This window comes from Neoarius graeffei, chromosome 12 (assembly GCF_027579695.1).
Source record: "Neoarius graeffei isolate fNeoGra1 chromosome 12, fNeoGra1.pri, whole genome shotgun sequence".
In the NCBI taxonomy this organism is placed as follows: Eukaryota; Metazoa; Chordata; class Actinopteri; order Siluriformes; family Ariidae; genus Neoarius; species Neoarius graeffei.
Genome location: NC_083580.1, coordinates 36,675,352 through 36,689,173, shown reverse-complemented (window position 1 = coordinate 36,689,173; position 13,822 = coordinate 36,675,352). Strand labels below are relative to the sequence as shown.

Below are 13,822 nucleotides of genomic sequence, written 5' to 3'. Positions count from 1 at the left end.
ACCGTGAAACGCCGGCCCAGGAGGTAGTATCGCAGGGATTCCAGGGCCCAGGTAATGGCAAGACACTCTTTTTCAACCATTGAATAGTTCTTCTCTCTAGGGAGTAATTTTCGGCTTAGATATAGGATGGGATGTTCCTCACCTTCATGCACTTGCGCGAGTACAGCCCCCAGTGGATGTGCGTGTGCCAGATTGAGCACAGTCGCCCGGTGGGGCTGTGGTACAAGGAGCTGTTCATGCACTGTCATCTTTCTTCACCACCTGATACAGTAGGCCCCATATAATTGCGAAATGGGGGTATGTAGGGCTTGCTCTACCCCCTAACAGCACACCCTCTAGCACCTGCATATTTCTTAAGGCATTTGCAAGTGTGGGATCCTGCAACTGGGCAGTACCATACTGGCCTGTGAGAGGGGGAGGCTCCTCAATGCCTGAGGCATCTTCCTCGTCGGAGCTCGGAGAGCTTTCCGGGGCCACATTCTCTTGTCCGGTCTCCGGGCCAGTCTCTGTGTCAGCCTGGGTGCCTGTCATCCCTGCGAGGGCAAAAGCGGGGATGCGGGGTTGTGCGGGTTGCACTGGTGTGGTTGCAGGAGGAGTCTTACCTCTCTGACTGCAGGGTACCCAGGCTGGCCTCTGCTGGGCCTCTCTCCACAGCAGGTGGAAGGTTGGGCAGTCTCACCCAATCAAAACAGGAACAGTGAGGGAATCGACCACTCCCACCCTCGTGTATATAGTCCCCCTGGTGGTGGTCATTTTTAGTTCAGTGGTGGGGTACTCTTTGGTGTCCCCATGGACGCAGGAAACTGGGAGAACTTTGTCAGTGGTCAGACACGATGGATCCACCAGGTCCTTATGCACCAAGGTGACCCGACTACCCGAATCTAACAATGCCTCGACATCACGGCAATTCACAGTCACTGGGCAGGTGGGGGGGGGGGTCAATCTGGGGGCCCGTCTGCAGCCCCGACGAGTGATGCAAACAGCTGGGCGGAGGGGGGCGCTGGAGGACCCTGCGGTGGGCATAGGCTCGTCCACAGGTTTCCCGCACTGCCAAGACATGTGTCCCCTGCCCCCACACCAGAAGCACTGTCGGGTGTCACCATCATGGGGAATCCTAACCGGACCCGGCTGGCTTCTGGCTCCCCCTGGAGCATACCCAGGTCCTGCGGAGCATAGCCAGGTCCTGCTGTGGCTGGGCCCCTTGAGGTTTTTGGGGTGGCCTCCCCCTGTCAGCAGTGGGGGCGCAGTCCTGGGATCCTTCCTGGAAGCATGGAGCATTTCTGTTGTGGTCTGGTACTTTTCCACAGCTTCAACCGTCAGTTCAGCTGTGGTTAGGGCTTGTTGGCTGATGAAGCGCTTCGCCTCATATGGCAGGGCTTGAATGTAGTGATCCACAACAACGGCCTCCACTACTGCAGCCGCTGTGGTTTTCTCAGGTTCCAGCCATCTCCTCGCGATTCTGGAAAGTTCATGCATCTGCGCACGGGGAGCCTGGTCTGCTTGGAAGGTCCAGCTGTGGAAGCGTTGAGCCATACCGAACTTGGTGAGCCCATGTCTGCTGAGGATCTCAGTCTTCAGAGCATCATAGTTCGTAGTCTTGTCAGGGGGTAGGTCTCGGACAGCGTTCAACGATTCTCCCGTTAAAAATAGGGCTAACAGTCCAACCCACTGTGTCTTGGGCCATCCTTCCCTAGTGGCCGTGGCTTCAAAGGTGTGCAAGTATGCCTCAACATCATCTGTAACCCCCATTTTGGTGATAAAATCACTTGCCTTTATTGAGCCAACGCTCCGAACGGCCATCTTCTTCTGTAGCTGCAACTCCTCTGCCTTTAGTTGGTTGGCTTTCACTTGTTCCTCCAGGAGGGCCGCGCTCACCTGCATTTGGGCTTGCTGGCCGGCGATAAGGGCCTTCAAAATTTCCTCCATCTTGTTATGCAGAGGGCCTATGGTTAACTGGGAAAATTGAGCAATCAAATGTTCAGTGTCCTCCTCGTACATGCACTATTATGGATGATTGAAATGCCCGCATTCTCCACCATATGTGATATCACGAGAGGCTGGCTGGCTCTCAGTGGGACCCTTCAATCAGTGCAAGGACACAAAGGTTAAAATAAATCAAGGTTTTTAATATTATGCCAGGAACTTAAACAGAAAAGGTAACTCAAAGTCCAATGTTCAAACGAAGATGGTTTCCCAAAAGTCAAACTCAAACAATGTCTCTGGCTTTAGAACAACAAAATTATAGGCAGGTTTCCTTCAGTCCAATATCCCATTCTCAGAACAAACAAAAATCTTCTGCCTTACTTTGAGTCCAGTCAACAATCCCTGTAGTCTTTAGCCCGGTGGCAGCCCAGTAGTAGGCATTCATAACACAGGTGAGTTCTTCAGTGCAAAATCCTTCAGGTAAGAATTCCAGATAAGCTTTTCAACAAATACTCCGCCCAACAGGTTCCACTCAGCAATGGGAGTCCATGAACCTATCTCCTCCACCTTCATACTGGGAGTTTTGAGCTCTCACAAAGCCCTCTTACTCATTAGGCCCTCATTGGCCACAGGTGTGTTGTCGTGTTGGGTGCTGAGGGTGAAGTTCCCAACTCCACCACCAGATGGAGTTATAGCTGCCAGAAGTTGGAGCCATCTGCGTGTGACATAGTGCCCCTCGATGACGCAGCCTCTCGGGATATCACTATATATATATATATATATATATATATATATATATATATATATATATATATATATATATAAAATGTGTGTGTGTGTGTGTGTGTGTGTATAATATATATATATATATATATATATATATATATATATACACACACATACATACACACATACATACACACACACACACACAAAAGCATCTTGTTTGCTAAGACAACAGTCACTCTGTTACAGACTGTAGCCTGCTATAATTAGCTGGGCTAGGAGACCAAAATAAGACCAGCTGTTTTTGTTATGGAACAATATCACTATTTTTCTGGAAAATGGAAATGAGAGGAAAAAAGAAAGGGGGAAAAAACACAACAAAAACTCCAAATGAGCAAACTACTTGGCTCTCAGCTCTGTAGTCCAAGTTATCAATAAAACAGTACACCTTTAGCAGAGGTGTTAAATACCTATGGTTGATGCAGAGCTGAGCAAGAGACATACAGTCACATGAAAAAATAAGTATATCCCATGAAAATTGTAGACTTTTCTCAACATGTTTAAACAACCAAACTCTCTTTGATACAATGCCTACAAATAAAAGTAATATACACCAACAAAACACACAAAATTGACATTTTGTATTCATTTTCATAATTTAAATAATAAAAAAGTCAAAAAAGTAAGGACACCCCAGAAAGGAAATTAAATTAAAAAATAAAATTAGAATCAGGTGTTTCAAATTAGGTACTGGACTGGACCCTCCTGCAGGTGGAACATGCCATATTTAAACCAGACATCTAGGGTCTGGTGTTCTCTTTGCTATTGAAGTTTGTGGTGTTTAGATGCTAACATCTAAAGAGTTCTAAGGACCTCAGAAAAAAAGGTTGTGGATGTCTATGAATCTGGCAAGGGATTTAGAAAGATCTCTAAATTATTGGAAATAAAATATTCCGCTCTAAGGAAAATCATCGACAAGTGACGTAGATTTCAAACAACTGCCAATCTGTCCAAGACTGGCTGCCCCAGCAAAATTCAGCCCAAGAGCAGACCAACTGATGCTAAAAGAAGTCTCCAAGAACCCCATAATTTCATCACTGGATCTGCAGGCAACTCTTGTAACTGTTGGTGTGAAAGTGATCTACAATCAAAGTAATTGAACAAAATCTTCTGAAAAAAAATGTCAATCCCATGGAAATTGTAGACTTTTCTGAACATATTTAAACAAGCAACCATTTCATCCTTTTGATACAGTGCCTACAGATAAAGGTGATTTATTCTATCCACATTCACTGGATATAAGCAATCGCATGTTCTGATTGGCTACTCTACAACTAGGATATCAGCTCATATACTATGAATAGAGAAAAACAAAATGGTGGAGTGTGTTGCTGAACCAACTGAGGATGAAATCAAAACTCTACTCAAAAACAAAACCCCAGAGGATAAAAAAAAAGCAACAAAATATGGAATAAAAATATTTGATGGTAAGAACGTGTCTTTTTTTTTATTTTTCAAGAATTATTATTATTGCATTTTTTACAAATTGCTACCGTCATTTCACTGGTTTGTTTACATTCTAATCGGAAATTATTTTGTCAGACGTTTTATATAAAATTTTTATTTATCAAATTTGCAAAAAATCAAAATTTTCTGTTTCTCAAAATCCAGTGAATGTGGATATAATAAAACAGTTATTCCACTCAATCTAATCGTAAATGGCTTATTGCCTACTCGGTGCTATGCACCTCGTCGGCTATCAGCTCATGTACGACTCGATTTCATAGCAAAATATTTACAAGTGCACAAAATCAATCTGAATAGAATATTATTATAGCATACGAACCATTGAATTGTGTCGTGTATTTTGCGTCAATAAATTGTTGCATTGTCTTGTCTTACAACAGTCATACCAATACGCATGAGGTATGCATTAGGGTGCATCAGTTGCCCTCACTTTCATAAAATCTGATGCATTTTTGTTTGGGTGTTCCTTTTCACCAATAAAGACATCCTGTAAAATTTTTTGACCATATTCAAAAGTCTAATGGTGGCACCATGAGGTTCATTTTTTGCCAAAAAACGCTTATTTTATGTTTTCGCGTAAGGTCTGAATCGCAATGCTGGACTCCATTTATTGATTTCTTGTGACCCAGAGATCATGTTAAGAACCTTTGCAAGGGATTGAGAAGCATTAATGTGATTCATAATACATTTGTATTGTTTAAAAGTAGTTGAACAATGATTCAATGGGATTGAGATGGGATTGAGATGCTGATCCTGGGATTGAGATGCTGGCCTCTTCTGCCCCTCGGACCTGCTTGATCCATCCTGGTGCCCTGTGTCTGGTCGGAGTTTTATCGCCCCACTCCTGTGAAGGACGGCCCCATGAGGACAGTTGAGGGTTATACCTGTTAAAACTGTTAATATTATAGTCAGGCTGTCTGTTGTTGCCCAAATGAGGATGGGTTCCCTTTTGAGTCTGGTTCCTCTCGAGGTTTCTTCCTCATGTCGTCTGAGGGAGTTTTTCCTTGCCACCGTCGCCACAGGCTTGCTCATTGGGGATAGATTAGGGATAAAATTAGCTCATGTTTTTAAGTCGTTCAAATTCTGTAAAGCTGCTTTGCGACAATGTTTATTGTTAAAAGCGCTGTACAAATAAACTTGATTTGATTTGATTTGATTTGATTCAATGAACAGCTAAAACTCAAACTGTGCTTGATAATATATTTAGAATATGTACTAAAAATGTGTATCTAAGATATTTGGTATACTCTATAAGGTGCCATAATGTTTCATGAAAAGTGATTGAAATTTTGTCATAAAAGTCATAAAATAGCAGCTTTTTCCATAAATTTGAGCTCCTGGTGCCACCATTAAACTTTTGAATTTTGTCAAAATATTTCACTCAGTGTGTTTTCTTACCAAAAGGAACATTAAAACAAAAATGCATCATGATCGGAGGAACTTTTCATTTTTAGGGGGCAACTGATGCACCCTAGTATGCATCGTAATTACGGATTCATATTTATTCCTTTCTTTGACACCGCATGTTATGCGCTAGAAACACCACCACAACACTGATTATGGTATGACTCTGCTGGGTGCCTGGTTGACATCAGTGCTTTCACTTTACATCATTACTATATAGTTACGATCAAATGCCAAACTTCCTATATTAAGCAGTTATCTGGTTACATCTATTATCTGTGCATCCACATGCGTTGGAGCTCAGAGCATGTGCACACCATTAGGACTAATTGGCATGCACCTGTTACTGATTAGAGTGCAATCACAGCGCATGCATACAAGGACTCTTAGTAACACAGACTTTGCATTTTGTGTCGCTTTTCTGGTTTTGGACCGAGTATTGTATTACCACATCTACCGCCATTTTATATGAAACTGTCGAATATTTTCCGTAAAAAGTGTTCATAAATAATTCCACATTATTTTTTTAAAAGGCAAACTGAAAATAAGAGCTGGATTTAAAAACCCATCTTTCATGTAAATAAAGATACAAATTTCGTTGTCCAGTTATCAATGTTTGAGATGCATTGCCTTGTACTGACAGCTGGGTTCCCTGTAGTGGTACATGGTCGTCATACGGTTAAAGCCATCAAAAATCAGGTCAATGCTTTTCTGTAAGTGTGGGGCTTCGCTCTGCATTTATACTGTATTCATAGATACAACGCAGGAATGTCATTATGCACATAGCACTTGAAGACTTCTATGGTACTTGTTGTGGTAATACGACTTTACTCAACACCCAGTCACTGTTTACTGTATATACTATAAGTTCCACACTGTTAGACTGGTTGTGTTGTGTGTATGATGCCAGTGTTGTACTTATTCTGTTGTCCTGGACTGAGTCTACCTGCACAGTGTCTATTTATTGTTGCATATATTGTTATCTATTTGCACTGTGACCTTCTTAATTTTGCACTACATGTCTTCTGGCGATTCAGTTCCAAGAACATATTACTTCAAGGCCTTGGAGAATACTAATTTCTACACCTGTGTACTTCTATATAGCGAGCATAACAATGATGCTTTCGACTCTAAGGTGGCTGCTACTGCGTTAACTGTGCAATATACTTTTGTCAAATCTATTTGAGATTGGTTCATGACAATGCAATGTGGCTTCTAACAAGCTTGTGGTTGTTTAGGCATGCAGCTTATGATAGCGGGTACACAGAGAATCAGGCACCAAGGTAATAAATTAGATTTAGAGAACTGTGCAACTACAACCCCGATTCCAGAAAAGTTGGGACAAAGTACAAATTGTAAATAAAAACGGATTGCAATAATTTACAAATCTCAAAAACTGATATTGTATTCACAATAGAACATGGACAACATATCAAATGTCAAAAGTGAGACATTTTGAAATTTCATGCCAAATATTGGCTCATTTGAAATTTCATGACAGCAACACATCTCAAAAAAGTTGGGACAGGGGCAATAAGAGGCTGGAAAAGTTAAAGGTACAAAAAAGGAACAGCTGGAGGACCAAATTGCAACTCATTAGGTCAATTGGCAATAGGTCATTAACATGACTGGGTATAAAAAGACCATCTTGGAGTGGCAGCAGCTCTCAGAAGTAAAGATGGGAAGAGGATCACCAATCCTCCTAATTCTGCGCCGACAAATAGTGGAGCAATATCAGAAAGGAGTTCGACAGTGTAAAATTGCAAAGAGTTTGAACATATCATCATCTACAGTGCATACCATCATAAAAAGATTCAGAGAATCTGGAAGAATCTCTGTGCGTAAGGGTCAAGGCCGGAAAACCATACTGGGTGCCCTTAGACGGCACTGCATCACATACAGGCATGCTTCTGTATTGGAAATCACAAAATGGGCTCAGGAATATTTCCAGAGAACATCATCTGTGAACACAATTCACCGTGCCATCCACCGTTGCCAGCTAAAACTCTATAGTTCAAAGAAGAAGCCGTATCTAAACATGATCCAGAAGCGCAGACATCTTCTCTGGGCCAAGGCTCATTTAAAATGGACTGTGGCAAAGTGGAAAACTGTTCTGTGGTCAGACAAATCAAAATTTGAAGTTCTTTATGGAAATCAGGGATGCCGTGTCATTCGGACTAAAGAGGAGAAGGACGACCCAAGTTGTTATCAGCGCTCAGTTCAGAAGCCTGCATCTCTGATGGTATGGGGTTGCATTAGTGCGTGTGGCATGGGCAGATTACACATCTGGAAAGACACCATCAATGCTGAAAGGTATATCCAGGTTCTAGAGCAACATATGCTCCCATCCAGACGACGTCTCTTTCAGGGAAGACCTTGCATTTTCCAACGTGACAATGCCAAACCACATACTGCATCAATTACAGCATCATGGCTGCAGAGAAGAAGGGTCCGGGTACTGAACTGGCCAGCCTGCAGTCCAGATCTTTCACCCATAGAAAACATTTGGCACATCATAAAATGGAAGATACGACAAAAAAGACCTAAGATAGTTGAGCAACTAGAATCTTACATTAGACAAGAATGGGTTAACATTCCTATCCTTAAACTTGAGCAACTTGTCTCCTCAGTCCCCAGACGTTTACAGACTGTTGTAAAGAGAAAAGGGGATGTCTCACAGTGGTAAACATGGCCTTGTCCCAACTTTTTTGAGATGTGTTGTTGTCGTCATGAAATTTAAAATCACCTAATTTTTCTCTTTAAATGATACATTTTCTCAGTTTAAACATTTGATGTGTCATCTATGTTCTATTCTGAATAAAATATGGAATTTTGAAACTTCCACATCATTGCATTCCGTTTTTATTTACAATTTGTACTTTGTCCCAACTTTTTTGGAATCGGGGTTGTACATTAAATATTTTGTATTTCATTTTTGCAAACTCCTTAAATGATATCAGTGCTACCACCATTTTAGAATTTGTTTATTACTCATTAATCATACATGTGATTAATGATAAAAAGCAAGAAAATATAGAGAGCAGAGCATGGTGCGGCAGAGCACGCTACCAACTGCCCACCTCTTGATGTACCTGCAGGGTCAGAGAGGGATTGATTTCACCCCAGCAAATGTCATCTGAGCAGCCCACACACTCAGTTGGGATGCCCACAAAGAAAAAGCCAACGTTTAAACACTTTTCACTGTTTATTTTCAAGGATACTGCACCAACTACAACACAAAATGAATAAATATAGGCAAAAAAAGTAATAGGCCTGAAATAAATATAAATGGCTAGAGCCAATTTCAAATGAACTAAAACCATCCTGACTTTATGCATAAATAGGCATTCTTACTTTACTTGCAGCTTATTACCTTTTGAACTGTTTAGAATTTTGAACTGTATAGAAACTGCAAAAATAGCAAATATCTTTCACACTTAGACATTTTGAAACCAACAAATCAGTCATTCATAAATATCCCTTGCAATGCTTTGAAAATTCTTTGATACTAAACTTACTAACACTAAACTGAAAGTAGCTTGGAGAGGAAAGATGGGCTGCCTTGAAATTATAGGTTATTTGCACTGGGATGATCACATGAGTCATTGCTAGAGTAGTGTGTATTAGTGTATTATGCAGTGCTACACTGTATGCGCCATAGATACCTGTCTCAGCAGCTGCATCACTATCATCTGGGCTTGTTGCTGTTGCAAACAAATCTGTAAGTTTAAGGTATTTACTTGTATCTTTCTCTTCTTTAATCTGGCCTTTTCTGCTTACCCTTTTCATTTTTGCTGTCCAGATTTTGATTAAAGGCTAAGATGGCACTCTTGTCTCACTGCAAACCTGTACATTTGTCACAAAACCAACTTGGAATCAGTTGACCAGTGCATGTGAACATGCAGTACAGAGTGTAGCTTCTTGCAGCCTACACAGCAACAAGAGTCCTAATTCAAAGTTATTGCGTTAATATTAACCTTATTACATCTCTGCACCCATGGCCACCCTGGCACTGCATATCTGAATTATCCAATCTGAAACAGTGATCATCTTGGCAACTGACAATGGCAGAGTTCAGATTGGAGGCTGCACTGTACTTAAAACATTCTCCTGCATGCCTGTGCAGTTGTATCGAGTTTTTTTCCTATCTTTAATGAAGACATGGTTCCATGATATTCAAGAGTTTCAAGCTATTGCCATTTGCCATTTCATTTTGTACCATTTGGGGACATTTCTGAGACATTTGTTGGTGATTTGTGCCATTTGGACATGTTCCTTTGTGCCATTCTTTAGCAATGCTTGCTATTTCTAATAGTTGTCCATTTCTGAGGCTTTGGGCCATTTCTAGACACATTATGCCAATGGTAAAAGAGAGAAGTTTAGTGCCATTTGGCGAGATCTGGAGACATCTTTAGTTGTGTTTGGATAACCTGACAGAATTTTATTGGCTGAAGAAGACTCCTTCAAGTTTTGGAACATTTTTCTGAATATCCTGCCCCTAGGCTAGGTAAAAACAGAAATTTTTATGATAACTGCAAATCCTTAAAGCCCTGAGTGTCTACTTTCATATGAGCCAGTTTTACACTCCAGTTTCCATCAGTGAACAGTTGATAACTTCCACAAAATAGAGTTGATGTCAAAAATATAACGAATTTCTTGGTTATACAATTGCGCTTTTTGACCATATAGGACAGAGGTTCTCAACCTTTTCCGCCTTGGGGCCCACCTATTCATACGTGTAACAAGTCGGGGCCCATTAAAAAAGATTCCGAATTATTTTGGCTCATCTATTCTATTAGAATCTAATAAGCTATTGTAAAGTGTATTAACGGAATGCAACATCACTCCCTGTTACAGATGGGAGCCCAGGAATTAAATAAGTGCAATAAAAACAAACTGTTTTAATTGTAAGTACTGTATTCAAAACTATATGGATGTGCCAGAAGCCAACATAAAATCATGCATGCAGGGCATTCTCAGCCAAAAGGGATTAATGATCCAAAAGTAGAGTCTGGTCGATTAACACAAGAACTTACTGCCATGTTTGTGTACAGCAAACAAGCAAGTTATTAAAACCAAGAGGTACACTCAAAAGAAGTAAAGATAGAAACCACTGAATGGGATAGATCCTTACACATTAACAAAGAACTATTTTTCCTATGAGTTAGAAAATTATCCATCCGTTGAGTTCCCCGACATCTCAAACTACCTGGTGCTGCAGATACCATTCTGCACGGACAAACCGATGAAAACCTGGAAGAGCATGGAGGCGTACAACTTTTTATACGTGGCTGGGTTAAAGATCTGGTGATCAGAACACTACAAGATAGACAGCGGTAGACAGATCTAAGTGTAGGAAGAGTGTTTATTAGCAGGTGTGATATTTAAGTTAAGTCAAGTTTATTTTTATAGCACTTTTAACAAGAGACATTGTCGCAAAGCAGCTTTACAGAGAATTAAAGACTTCAAACATGAGCTAATTTTATCCCTAATTTATCCCCAATGAGCAAGCCTGCGGTGACGGTGGCAAGGAAAAACTCCCTCAGATGACATGAGGAAGAAACCTCAAGAGGAACCAGACTCAAAAGGGAACCCATTCTCATCTGGGTGATAACAGATAATGTGATTATAAATAACTTGCTTTTATAATTGTGTCCTATAGAGTCACAAAGTATAACTGTGTAACCAAGAAATTCATTATGGTTTTTTTAAAGATATTTTTTGGGGCTTTTTTCACCTTTATTGGATAGGACAGTGTAGAAACAGGAAATGAGCGGGAGAGAGAGACAGGGAGGGATCGGGAAATGACCTCAGGTAGAGGTCTGCGCGGGTTGGATTTTTCAGTCCCGCTCCCGCCCGCATTGTGCAGTCCCACTCCCGCCCGCGCCCGCAAAGAATTATGATTTTCAGTCCCGCTCCCGCCCGCGCCCACAAAAAAATTATGATTTTCAGTCCCGCTCCCGCCCGCGCCTGCCATATTTTGTCCCGCTCCCGCCCGCAAATCCCGCATGATGCAGACGTTCGCGTTATTTCTCAGGAAAGTTCTTGTCTTGACACAGCGTGATGGTGCCCCGCCCCCTACTTTGAGTGGATTTGAGCATAAATATCTACAGCTCACGTTTGTTATTGTTTACCTTATTTATGAATTCAGCATGTAGTATCTCTAATAATAATAATTAGTGCTGTCAAACGATTAAAATATTTAATCGCAAATCACACATTTTTATCACATGAGAAACCATTGTAATTCTCTGATCAGCATAAAAAAGTGAATGGGCTTGCTTTGTACCAATGTTTTTTTTTTTATTGCAAAGCAAAGCTAGTAAAAGAAATGAATTGATTTTCTGCTTGCGTTAGTCTACAACTTTAATCAGAGAGACATGTTACACAGTGACGGTAGGCTTGAGTCAATGCTATCCCAGAAATCCTTCCTGTAATATGCAAATTTGGCCGCCTCTGATTGGACAGCCAAATTTGCATATTACAGGAAGGATTTCTGGGATAGCATTGAGTCAAGCCTACCGTCACTGTGTAACCTGTCTCTCTGGTTAAAGTTGTAGACTAACGCAACAAGTAAATCAATTCACTCATGGTTCTCTTGCTAGCTGGGTGTGAACTGCGAGTCATTAGAGTGATCAATGGCAAGTTTAAGATGCTATTTCTCTCTCAATCCAGCAATCTGACTTTCTCTGCAAATTTAGGCATCTTAAAATGCATTTATTAATGCCAAATAAAATATCCAGCACAAATTATATATGATAGACATAAATTAATAATTTATAAATTTTATTTCAAGCACGTTTTTAGTTAGCGGGACTGCAGCTTATCACCGCTCCCACCCACGCCACATATGTGCACTCCCGCTCCTGCCCGAGCGCGCATATGTGCACTTCCGGTCCCGCCCGCGCCCGCAATGAGCTTTCAAAATTTGTCCCGCGCTGCACTGCTTTGCGGCGGGTCCCGCGAGTCCCGCAGGACTCCCGCGGGAGTGCAGGGCTCTAACCTCAGGCCGGAATCGAACCCGGGTCCCCGGATTTATGGTATAGTGCCTTATCCACGACGCCCCCATTCATTATGGTTTTAACATCTCATCTCATCTCATTATCTCTAGCCGCTTTATCCTTCTACAGGGTCACAGGCAAGCTGGAGCCTATCCCAGCTGACTACGGGCGAAAGGCAGGGTACACCCTGGACAAGTCGCCAGGTCATCACAGGGCTGACACATAGACACAGACAACCATTCACACTCCCATTCACACCTACGGTCAATGTAGAGTCACCAGTTAGCCCAACCTGCATGTCTTTGGACTGTGGGGGAAACCGGAGCACCCGGAGGAAACCCACGCGGACACGGGGAGAACATGCAAACTCCGCACAGAAAGGCCCTCGTCGGCCACGTGGCTCGAACCTGGACCTTCTTGCTGTGAGGCGACAGCGCTAACCACTACACCACCGTGCCGCCTGGTTTTAACATGAAGTCTGTTTTGTTGAAGTTATAAACTGTTCATTGATGGAAACTTGAGTGCAAAACTGCATGACAACTGCAGTCCTAAAGTTAGCAAGTCAATTGTAGTTCTCAGCCATAAAAGTGTCCAGAACCACTTACAGTACAGTATTACCATTTAGGCCCTAACACAAGATAAAACATTAACAGTTCCCTGAGTTTCTGCACTCACAACCTGGAACTGACAACATTTAGAGTGACCACCTTTTCTGGTCGCTACGATAATTTTCCTCCGAGGCCTGAAATTTATTTTCAAAATCAAACTGAGAATCTGACGAAAGGGCCTTTAGATAAAATAAATTGTAAAAGCTGTAAATAAATGATTACCTATAGACATTTTTTTTTAAATTAAGAAGCAGTGTCAATGGTTCATTTGAAAATGCTATTTCATGAGCCTGTATAAAAACGTATCATGTTTCTCAAAATTCCATGGCACACTTTGCCTACAGCACACTGATTGGAAAAACACCGGTGTACATTTTCCAACATTCTAATACAAAATAAAGGTACAAAATATTCATGTTCAATTTATTCAATAGTTTTTCAATAATCACGTTTAGCTGATTGCTAGCTTCCATGACAATGTCTCTGTGATTCGCAAAAGAAAGAGTAGGTATAATCATTACAAAGGAATTGGCAACACAGTGCTTTGTATAACAACGTTTAGTTGTTTCATCACTTGAAATTTACCACAAACTTAACCCTTTCTAAATCCCAAACCCATCACATGGCAAAGCA

General features: G+C 41.5%; 1 protein-coding gene across 11 annotated transcripts in view; it reads right to left on the bottom strand.

Moving 5' to 3' along the window:
• The window catches only part of fnip1 (folliculin interacting protein 1), a 342,414-nt gene that overhangs the window by 160,404 nt on the left and 168,188 nt on the right, over positions 1-13,822 (bottom strand). The gene's annotated exons all lie outside the window — the stretch shown is intronic.